The following is an 11,552-nucleotide window of genomic DNA, read 5'->3' on the forward strand; positions in this document are numbered from 1 at the left end:
GTGTGGGCACTGAAGATCAACTTGCCGATATATTCACCAAGCCACTTGATGAGAAGAGGTTTTGCAAGCTACGGAATGAATTGAACATACTTGACTTCTCTAATATGTGTTGATACACCCTCACTATATGACATGCCTATCCTTCGAGCCAAGCAAGGTAAAGTTGATTGATATGTCATTCATCCATTGCTAAGGACTTATTTAGTGCATCTAGTCATTTCTATCATGTCCTAGGCTCATTCATGAAAATTAAATGAATTTGATGCTTGTATGGTACCACTATTGCTTGTATGTTTGAAATGATCTAGTGGTAGCATATGATATGTTTGTGGGCTTGTAAACCTAGTGTTTGATTTAGAAAATGAGCTATAAGTGTTTAACTCAACATGGTACAAGATAACCCTTATTTGGAGGTGTGAAGAAGCTTGTCCTTGGATCAAACTGAGTTAAATATCTTTTGCAAGTAATCTAGATTGAACCAAATTGGGAAAATGATCCTCATTTCACATGGTTTCACCCCAACATATCTATAATTTGAGGCCACCTTTTGTGCAAATTGTTGACATTAATAATCTTACCCTATCCATACTTTAAGCCTTTGTGGTCATTGATGACAAAGGGGGAGAAATAGTGTACAAAGATAGTAAAACAAAGGGGAGAGATAATATATGACAAAAGAAGGGGATCAATTAAAATTTTGAGCATACAAATAGGGGGAGCAAGCTCATAAACTTGTATGGTGCATTTGAATGAGCATTACAAATGTTTGCTTGCATGGCATAAGTTTTAATTTCAAATATCCATGCTTGTGTGGTGTATGCTAGTTGTAGGTTTGAATGTTGAAATGAAAAACTAGCATGCATAGGCTAAGTAACTAGACTTATGTTCATTCTATGGAAACTAGACCCTTGTATGTAATGTTGATCTCACGGGGTATTCTAGTTCTTGTATATGTCTAGTTACTAATGGTGCTAAGGATGGTATATTGGTGCACTCCGATTGGTATCATGCTTCAAAGGTCCATCTCTTATACCTTAGCATCATTTGGTAGAAATTGTCTCCTACATTTCCTATTTAAGCATATGTGCAAGCTACAATCCAAACTCTTAGCACATATATAGGGGGAGCAATTGCTATCATATGGAGTTCATGAAACTTGCCCATATCCTTTACACATGGTAAATATGCTTGGGCAAGCAACATGGATTCAAATGAACTTTAATTCATATCTTTGTATAAGGGTTGTCATCAATTACCAAAAAGGGGGAGATTGAAAGCTCTAGTTTGGTTTTGGTTAATTGATGAAACCCTAAGTGCTAACCTAGTTTATCAAGATGATTATGAGATAGGTAGCACTACTCCAAGTGATGAAGCAATGGTGAAGATCATGATAATGGTGATGACATTGGTGATGATAAAATGCTTGAACTTGGAAAAGAAGAAAGAGAAAAATAAAAGGCTCAAGGCAAAGGTATAAAATATAGGAGCCATTTTGTTTTAGTGATCAAGACACTAAGTGAGTGTGATCACATTTAGGATAGATAGCCGTACTATTAAGAAGAGTGAAACTCGTATCGAAATACGATTATCAAAGTGCCACTAGATGCTCTAATTCATTGCATATACATTTAGGATCTAGTGAAGTACTAACACCCTTGAAAATGTTTGTAAAAATATGCTAACACATGTGCACAAGGTGATACACTTGGTGGTTAGCACATTTGAGCAAGGGTGAAGAAGACAGAGGTGATGCCAGCGTCAATCAAGTGACCGGACGCTGGATCCGAATGCACCGGACGCTGACTGCCTGCGTCCGGTCGCGCTGACTTGGCGGTACAGTAGCTAGGGTATACCACTGGACGCTGGGCTGTGTCCGGTCGAGGTGGACCGGACGCGTCCGGTCGAGGAAAAACGGTTTTGGACCCTTACTGTACTCAACCGGACGCTGAGGCTCGAGCGTCCGGTCAGTAATACCTGAGCGTCCGGTCGGCACTTAGCCATTGAGATCTGACGGTTCAGTTTTAACTCAAAGTGACACGTGGCAAAGATCAGTGGACCGGACGCTGAGTCCATGGTCTGGTCAGTATGACCGGAGTGTCCGGTCAGAGCGCGTTTTGCCCAGTGAAGGGGTATAACGGCTCTATTCCATGGGGGCTTCTATTTAAGCCTCATGGCCGGTTGTAGCTCAACCTCTTGCATATTTTCATTGACATAGCAACCTTGTGAGCTTAGCCAAAGTCCTCCCACTCATCTCCATCATTGATTCATCATCTTTGTGAGATTGGGAGAGAATCCAAGTGCATTGCTTGAGTGATTGCATCTAGAGGCACTTGGTATTCATGTTGCGCTGCGGATTTCGCTTGTTACTCTTGGTGGTTGCCACCACCTAGACGGCTCGGTGCAGCGGTGGAGGATTGGCACGAGTTGGTGATTGTTCGTGTCCGTCTTCGGTGATTGTGAGGGGAGTTGTATCTTCCCCGGTGGAGCGCCGAAAGGTAACTCTAGTGAATTGCTCGTGTCATTGAGTTACCTCACTTGTGGGTCGGTTCTTACGGTGTCCTATCGTGTGGATGAGGTTTGTGAAACACCTCTTAGCCGCCGAACCACCAAGTGTTGGTCGACACAACGGGGACGTAGCGTGTTGGCAAGCACGTGAACCTCGGGGGAAAATCGATTGTCTCTTGTCTTTGGCATTCTCCCGGTGATTGGCTATATATTCATCTTGTGATTGGTTCATCCCCTACACGTCGGTATAATCACCCTACTCACTTATTTATATTCTTGCAAACTAGTTGATACAAGCTCTTTAGTGTAATTAGAATTGAGAGCTTGCTTTATTATTTACATTCATCTAGTTGAGCTCTTTAGAGTAGCAAGATTGAGAGCTCTTAGTGAGTATTTACATAGCAAGTTTGTGTGCCTAAGTAATCATTGCAACTAGAATTGTTGGATAGGTGGCTTGCAACCCTTGTAGAGCTAGAGCAAGTTTGCATTACGCTATTTGTCATACTAATCAAATTGCTCTAGTTGATTTGTAGATTTTTAAATAGGCTATTCACCCCCCTCTAGCCATATTAGGACCTTTCAGCGTGGAGGAGGCCGGGGAGGCGATGCAGAGGCGCGATGACAAGGCAGAGGCACCGGGCATGGTCGGCGGCGGCCTCAGATTGGCCGCGTGCTCCAACGGCGGCAGCGGCCTCAGATCGGCCGTTTGAGGCTGCCGCGCTCGAGGCCGGCGCCTGCGGTGCGGCCACACGGGACTGCGGGAGGCTTTGACCACGGAGGAGGAGCATGCGGCCGTTGGTCCAGGGGGGGGGCGAGGAGGTGGCCGCCGTCGGTGGTGCGGGCGTGGAGGAGGCGGCTGTTGGCGAGGGGGAGACGAGGTCGCGACTACGACGCACGTCCGCGCGAGCCTAGTGTCGTAGTGCGGCGCGGGATGAGGATGCGGTGCGGTAAGCGGCACGGGGATGGGGAATTGGGGACGCGCCGACGCGGTAAGCGGCATGGGGATGGGAAGGTACTTAGGGTTAGGGATCAGGGGGTGGGGGCAGGGACGGTGGGCCGCGTAGCACTGGGCCTTGGGGAGGGGAGGAGTGAGAAGGGGGGAGGCCGGGCCGTGCCGTGCCAGCCCACGGGCCTGAGCAGCGGCCCAGGCACGACCTGCTCCCTCGGGCCGGGCCGTGCTCGTGTCGGGTTAAAAAAACGGGCTTCGTGTCGTGCCGTCGTGCCTCGGGTTACGTGGACATTTATAGGTCACGCCGTATGCTAAATGACAACTAAGAAAATAAACTATATAACCAGATGGCAGTTAAGGAAACAAACCACATGTACTTAACGGTGATGGCAGTTAAGTAAACAAAAAATACAAATTGATGGCAGATAAGAAAAGCTATTATTTTTTATGGCAACGAGGAAAGCAGTATAGATTTTGATGGTAATGAGCAAATTTTCTCTTTAATTTGTCCGTTTTTTTTTTTTTTTTTGCTAATCCGTGGACTCGTTGAGCATGCTACCTGGTGTCTCCTCGCCATGCTAACCACACAAAGTAATTGCATGCTTGTCGGCATGCACTCCTGCATGGCTCCATGGAGCCCGATGATGTGCATGAGCATGACCGGGCCCGTACATGCTCACAGCCGCCGTCGCGCGCCGCCACTACTCCATCGCGTATGGAGCTAGCATACTAGAATCGGACCTCTATACTCTAGTTGGTATAGTACAACAGACAGTTTATAGATAAGCCCATACTGTATCTGTATGCATATTTGACTCCTGACAGCAGAGAACACTACGTACTGTACATTTTAGGAATTCAGAGACGACGGCACACCTCGTAAATGGAGAGCAGAGCCAGAGCACAACGCCGCCTTTCTAGATGTGTGCGAGCGTATATGGAGACATATGACGAGTCAATCCGGCTTATTGTTATTATTATTTCTTACGCGACGCGAGTCCTATTCGTTTGGAGTCGTACTTTTTCAGTCACGTCAGCTCGTAGAACTTTCGGCCACGGCTTATCAGGCGCAGGACAGTGCGTATTGTAGCTAGCACCTAAGGATGAAAACGGTCGAACTCGGTCGAAAAACTCCTCAACCGTTTTCTATTTTTACATTTGAAATACGAAAGCGAAAGCGAAAACGGACAAGCCGGACACGAAAACGAACACGAACTTACGGAATATCTAGAATTTCGAAAACGAATCAATTCGAGCGAAATTATGTCGAACACGGTCGGTATGCGAAAATTCAATACGAAATACCGACCCACAGTGCATAGCATTAAACAAGTGCACGACCAAATACATAACAAGTTCACAACTAACAAGTGCATGATCTAGTTCAAGTGCATAGCATTAAACAAGTACACGACCAAATACATAATAAGAGAGATGAGGCTGGGCGCCATCTATAAGAGAGGGCAGCTAGCCACCGGTAGAAAGAACACAGCTGCGTGGTGAGCAGCCTGTAATTGGGCTGTATGACATGTGCAGTTGGCCAAATTCGGTTTAAACCGAATTTTGAATTCGGAATATTTCAAATTAAAAGTAGAAAAGTAGAAAACGGTCGAAAAATGTGTAAACCGTTTTCTACTTTTACATTCGAAATACGAAACATCTCAAATGCGAAAGCGAAAACGGTAAAGTCGGACAAGAAAATGCGGATTCGGTCGGATTAAATATAGAAAACGATACGATTCGGTTCGGGATATTTCCGTTCCGTTTTCATCCTTGCTAGCACCTGCGTGCAGCATTGTTGCGCCTGTACGTGGCCTTGCCTGTGTGCCTAGCTGCGCGGGCACACGAGTAGTACAAACAGACAGCAGGTCGCGACTCGCGAGGGAATCTTCTCCGTCGGGCGGGCGCCTGTGCCAGCTGCAGAGTGCAGCCCGTTCGTTTGGCTGTGGCAAAAAAACAGTATTTTTCTCTCATATGAACCAACTAGCCATACTTTTTTATAAATCAGCAACAATACGAACCGGCCAACCGAATAGGCTGGTCGACGACGGACGTCGTAGCTTGCGCCTTGAGTGAGGGCTTGGCCGGCCGTCCGGCCTTCCAGGCCGGTGGACTGGCGGTGACGCCGAGAAAGCAGTCTACGTGGGCGGTGGGTGGGTGCCTGCCTGCGTGCTCTACCGCCGGGCACCAGCTTGCAAACAGAATCGGACAATAATGACGTGACGACCGGCTTGTCCTCTCTACTGTACTAGAGTACGAGTGTGCGTGTGAACAGTGAAGCCCATGAATAGAGGAGTGCGTAGTAGCACTGTGTTAGGCAGCCTATTACTACTGTACATATTTTATGGGGGGGTGGGGTGAAAAAGGTTGTTGGATCGAAATGAATTTAAAATTTCATCACCGAGTGGAGTGTTGTCACCGGAAGAGAAGGCCATCCGGCAAAACCGCACGGTGCGCTCGGCTAGGTACCCTTTCTAGGGGCAGGCTGCATCATCCGGCCCATTGGATGTCGGCCCATTGCATCATCCGGCAAAAACGCACGCAGGCGCAGGCGCAGGCGCAGGCAGCTAGCCCGGCGCCCGCCGAGCTGCGTTGCAGACAGCACAGCAGAATTAAAGCGGGATGTCGGTTGCAGGATGGGCAATTGGGCACGCACGGTGTGACTTGAGCTTGTGATGAGAAGCAAGCAAGCTTAGGGTCGTTCGTTCCTCTCCTTTCCGACATCTCCTATTCGTTGCCAAGCACCATCCCTGTAGTACTGGGGAGGAAAAGGTCACAGGGACTCTGGGTGGGGATGGGGAGACGCGGAGGCGGAGCGCTTTTCTCTGCCGACTTGCCGCCGATCGCTGTGATGATCATCGATCTATGTGCCGGCAGCCGATTCACCAGCTGCCTCGCTAACCGCTGTCGTCATCGATCGCCCTGATCACCTGATGCATGCCCTGTTCCACGCTCGGCGACGACGCATGGCATGGATGCAGTGGCGGCGGCGAGAGACAATGACACCGCCGCTCGTACCGTTAATTTCTTCCACCCATGAAACCGGCAAGCAGGCACGTGCGACGACGCTCCCATACGTCACGTTTCGTTGACCACCACGCCGGATGTATATTGATTGGAGTAGTATGAAAGTTCATATGCCTCGTGGGATCCGCGCGTCTAGGACTAGGAGCGTCTTGCGCGCTCGGCGGCCAATGAAAGTTGGCCGTGTGAAGTTACGGCATCGTCGTCGGTCCTTGCTGGCAACCGTCTGAAGAAGTTTACTGGTACTGAAGGCAACCTATGTCTGAACCTTCGGTGCCTCATCACATAGAACCCTCCTAATGCTGCAATAACTTGAAGCGGTGTAACATAGAGGACTATTGCTGCTATCAAACAAAATAGGCAGTTCAGAAACATTTAATACAGGAAGGTATGAAATCACTTATGCATGCAAGATCCAGCAAGATGAAAGAAATCAGTTTTTTCCTTTGTTCTGAAAATATGTAGACACTAACATGCATATATTTATTGCAAACTAGTCAATTTTGGCTTGGTTACAAACCGAACGCTGTATTTATAACACAAATTTGGTATTATCCTAACTATAGCAGCATGTCAATTTGCAAAGATGATAGAAAATCATAAGTTGTTCACCAACGTACCTATAAACAATAGGCAACAACAAACTCATCATTGACAAATCATATATCAAGCACATCTTCTGGGAGCTTTGATTCCTACAAATGAAGAGGACAAACATCAGTCATAACTACACATGCCTCGCAGATTGCCTGTTTTCAACTTAGATGAACTACCTCTTTTCTCATGGAGCATGTTCGCCGATTGTGACCCTTATCTTTACGCAGGCTACATTTGACCTTAGATTTCTTCGTATTTGAAATTGACTTCAAATTTTTCTTCGGGACCCCTCTTCCAGGCACATGCAAGGGATCCAGCATGTTACTGAACGCTACAGAATCAACATCCGGGGCTTGTGGCAGCACCGGACCATACCTCTTGCCTCTGTTATCTCCTTCATTTGGCAGCTCATAGCAACTTCATCCTGCAGAACGTGTTTCAACCGCTCATATGATTCAAGTGAACGAGATGCTGCGAAGGCTACAACTTGACTGATATTGCGTAGCTCACGGTACCTCTATAGGCTTTCGGAATAGTCATACATGGTGCTCTTCCTTTTCGGAGGAAATGCACTCTTCGCCCCCATTGTCCACCTTTTTAAAACACAACAGTCTGGAAGCTTGTCTTCATCTAGATCGTCCAATACAAAGAAGATATGTGAGCAGGGGGTTCCAATCTATTGTAACTTACCACAAGAACAAGAAATTCCCTTCAGATTGCCTTCATCACAAAATTGACATTTGACATAGTACATCATGTCTCCTTTATCCTTCCTGCCAACAATATACTCACTCATATTATCATCATCTAGAATGTCAATCGAAAAACACTTCTTGGCTGCTTTTATGCTGAACTGCACCGTGGCGAAAACTATTGGAGTGAACGATTTCACGGCTTCTATCTCAATAATTGAAGCATCTGGTTCTGTGCATGCCTCAGATTGCAATGCATCAGTGTCCAACTTTGCCTCATTTGTGTGCAGCCCTGAAAGGCAGTGCTCCACGTGCTTTACCATGTCAAGCAGTGTCATTTTACGATTTAGACGCATATGAAGCCTAGAGTTTAGGCTCTCACTCTGTTGGTTGCTCCTCAGTCCTAAGTAGCACTTACCAGCATGATACAAAGCACACCAGATTTCTCTCATATCATACATCTGATACAACCATGACTCCTTATTTGTAACCTTATGCTTATCCAAAAAATCCTGCCATTTTCTCTCGGTCTCTTCTATGGACCAACAATCATAAAGGAAACTCCTGAATTCATCCTTGACAACATCATCCTTAAGATTACGCACAATGTTCTGCTCAATATGCCATATGCAGAGCCTATGCGATGAATTTAGCCACACCAGCCTGATTGCTCTCTGCATAGCAAGGTCTCCATCAGTGATCACGGAGATCGGATGCTTCTGAATCATGGCCTCGGAAAATGTACTCAGCAACGACACATATGACTCAATATTCTCATGAGAAATAATTCCACATTCAAAAATAACTGTGCTTCGATGGTGATTCACCCCAACAAAAGGAACAAGGGGTAGGTTGTACCGATTAGTTTTGTAGGTGCTATAAAATACAACGACATCACCAAATGCTTGATAATCAAGCAGACATTGACTATCACACCAGAATAGTCCCTTCAGGTGTCATTCCCCATCAACCATGTACTTGAAAAAGAAAGCAGGATCTCTGCGCTGAAGTTCTGATGACTGTTTGAGCGTCACCGGCAGCAATTGTCTCCGCCTTATAGCGATGGCAGAAATTATACAAGTCCCTTGTTGTACACCCAACCTTATCATACCCACCATACTGCATTTTCAAAATATCCATTATCTTGTGTTTGCGGATCCCAGAACTCTCCATCTCCATAATCTCAGCTTTCTGCTCATCGCTAATTCTTCTATGTGAACATAGCAGACAAGTAAGCTCTGCTGGCGCCATCGGATGGTTGTGTTCATCGATGAAATCCTTCACATACCACTGCCATGTGATCTGATCTCGTGCAATCACAAATTTAGCAAGGCATCCAACACGGGTAATATTCCGCGGCTTCCGCTTCTTAATCGCCCTCTTCAGCTGCTTCTCTTCACGGAAACCTTGACGACTGCAAACGAACTTCCGAAGAGTCATCTCATTGTGGCCATTGTCCCACTCACAATAGCTTCTCCTCACACTAAATCCTTTCTCAAAACCGTAGTTGTTATAGAACTGAAATCCTTTTTCTTCATTAGCAAACATCTTCTTGACAATTTCATTGTACTCCAGTAAAAACTCAAGATCTGACATTTCCTCCTGTATCCATCAACAACATTAAACAAATTAAAATTCCACATAACAAATTTAAGAGTTCAGAAACCTAAATAGCACCACACAAGGACAAGTTTAAGGACTGCCCTTGTAGAACAGTGGAGTGAGCTCAAAGAAAGTAAAGAGGAAGGCTAAGCAGGTTGATGAATGGGGCTGGGCTACAAGGTTTCATGAACCTTCATCAAATTCAGTAAAACCCACTGCTTTACTAAAGTATGGTTGAATTGCAGGAATAGTGGATAAATCCAAAACAGTTTTAACTGATTTGGTACTTCTTAAAAGATCTTCACATAATTTAATATATGCAAAGAAAGACATGGAGGAATGCACGGTGTCAACTATTTTCTTGTAAAAATAATTAAGATCATTTTGATATGGTTTGAGAGTTCAAGAATAATAGTGATTCTTTAGTCTGATCAACACAAGGAAGCTCAAAACTAGAGTCTCCGCATATTCTCAATTGAACCTCACTCTACTAAATTTTTCACATTTCTAATATGTTGCAGTCACTTGGAGGTTTCTTCACATTTTCTTTACAAAAATGTGTTGACAAACCCGGCACATAGAAATACAAGGTGTTGACCAACCCGGCACATAGAAGTACTGGCAAAAGATGCAGATTGGCGTATGCACACATTGCAAATAAAGTACTGGCAAATAAAGCATGGCATCATTCAGGCCACTACTGAAGAAGCATCAGCAAATGAGTGTGCAGTAGCGCTCACTTGCTTTTTAAAAAAAAATATATTAACTAGCAGCAGCAATCATCTGTACTGCAATGTCAAAAAATGTGTAGAGTGGGAAGGCCTGACACTGCATCAATGGTACAGGGAAAATATCCAGCACTTTGGTTCAAGCAACAGTTGACATCATATGTTGAGAAGATATATGGGATAATCGGAGATAGCCTGAAGAAGGAAATAAGTCCATTCTTGACTATGTGCATACAGGTACAACAACTATGCCATTTCAGCTATGAGGAAATACAATTTTCTAACAATTGTCAATTTTCATAGGCTCCGAGAGCTAACCGTGTGAGACCATCTCGGGGATCACTAAAAAAAGCAAACACTCTAATGCGCTAGCTAGGCAAGCATCAAGTCTACATTGGCAAAACATTGTTAAGTGCCTGGATCATACACCGGAAACAATGAAAAATAATTATGTGAGTCTATTCTTAATATTTTTCAGCTGTCTTACAATTAGGGAACTGCACAAATGCATTGCTGCATTCCTAAGTTCAATATATGCGATAAATCAAATGCAAAACAAGTGCAGAGGACGGAACCTTGGCCTTCTGCGATTGGAGCTCGATCCGATCCAGATCAGAGAGTTCTCCACGGGGACGGAGGTGGACGATGAGCTCTAGAAGGGACCTGTACACGGGGGCGACCGGGCGAGCGTTGTCCACGGCGGGGAATGTGGCGAGTGCAGTCGATGGAGGGCATGGGCCAACCGGTGGAGGCCAAGCACGTCTCCTCGGCAGCTGCTATGACGGCACGGGCGGGGGCGCAGGGGCCGCTCGCGTCAGGCGAGGGCGCCGGGGAGGAGGGAAGAAGGACGGGCTCGGTGCCGCCTCTCGAGCGACGGGGGCGGCAGGCGAGGGCGGCGGCGCCGTGCGAGGGCATGGGCGAGGCGGCGCCGGCTAGGGCTACAGCGTCGGCAGGGCTACGGCTCGCGTACCCCTTCGGCGTGGGGGCTGGGGGTTCGGGTGCGTGAGCTGTCGGGTGGGGGAGGGAGGGGGCAGCAATTACCACACTAACCTTCCACTCATAAAATTAATTAGCGCTAATTAATTGCTTAGGAACCAAGAGAAACAAAAAAGTACCCCCAACCACAGTAAAAAGAGCTCATTGTATTTGTCCCCCTTTTTTAGCTTTGCATGTCTTCTCACAAATAATTTGATGGACGTTTTTAATTATACCCAATGGCTCCTGTCGGTGATGCCAATACAGTACTTGGTGATCTTCAATGTCATGTCATGGTAGTTTTCCCAGTGATTTCCATCCGTCTTCTTGGTGGTATGTGCTGGTATGCTCACAGCCACTGCACATGCTTCCTTTATTTGGATGGCAAAGTGTTCAATTTTTTAGATGGCAGGCAGCTACATATAGTGTTTTTTGTTGGTGAACTCTACTCTGTTTCTTGCACATTGTTTGGGTGGCGTG

The 11,552-nt window shown here is 46.1% G+C and overlaps 1 pseudogene; it reads right to left on the minus strand.

The window, feature by feature from the left end:
• Positions 1–7,137: 7,137 nt before the first annotated feature.
• LOC136469699 (protein FAR1-RELATED SEQUENCE 5-like) lies at positions 7,138–11,223 on the minus strand (annotated as a pseudogene).
• Between the last annotated feature and the right edge of the window lie 329 nt (positions 11,224–11,552).

This window comes from Miscanthus floridulus, chromosome 1, assembly GCF_019320115.1.
Source record: "Miscanthus floridulus cultivar M001 chromosome 1, ASM1932011v1, whole genome shotgun sequence".
Classification (NCBI taxonomy): domain Eukaryota; kingdom Viridiplantae; phylum Streptophyta; class Magnoliopsida; order Poales; family Poaceae; genus Miscanthus; species Miscanthus floridulus.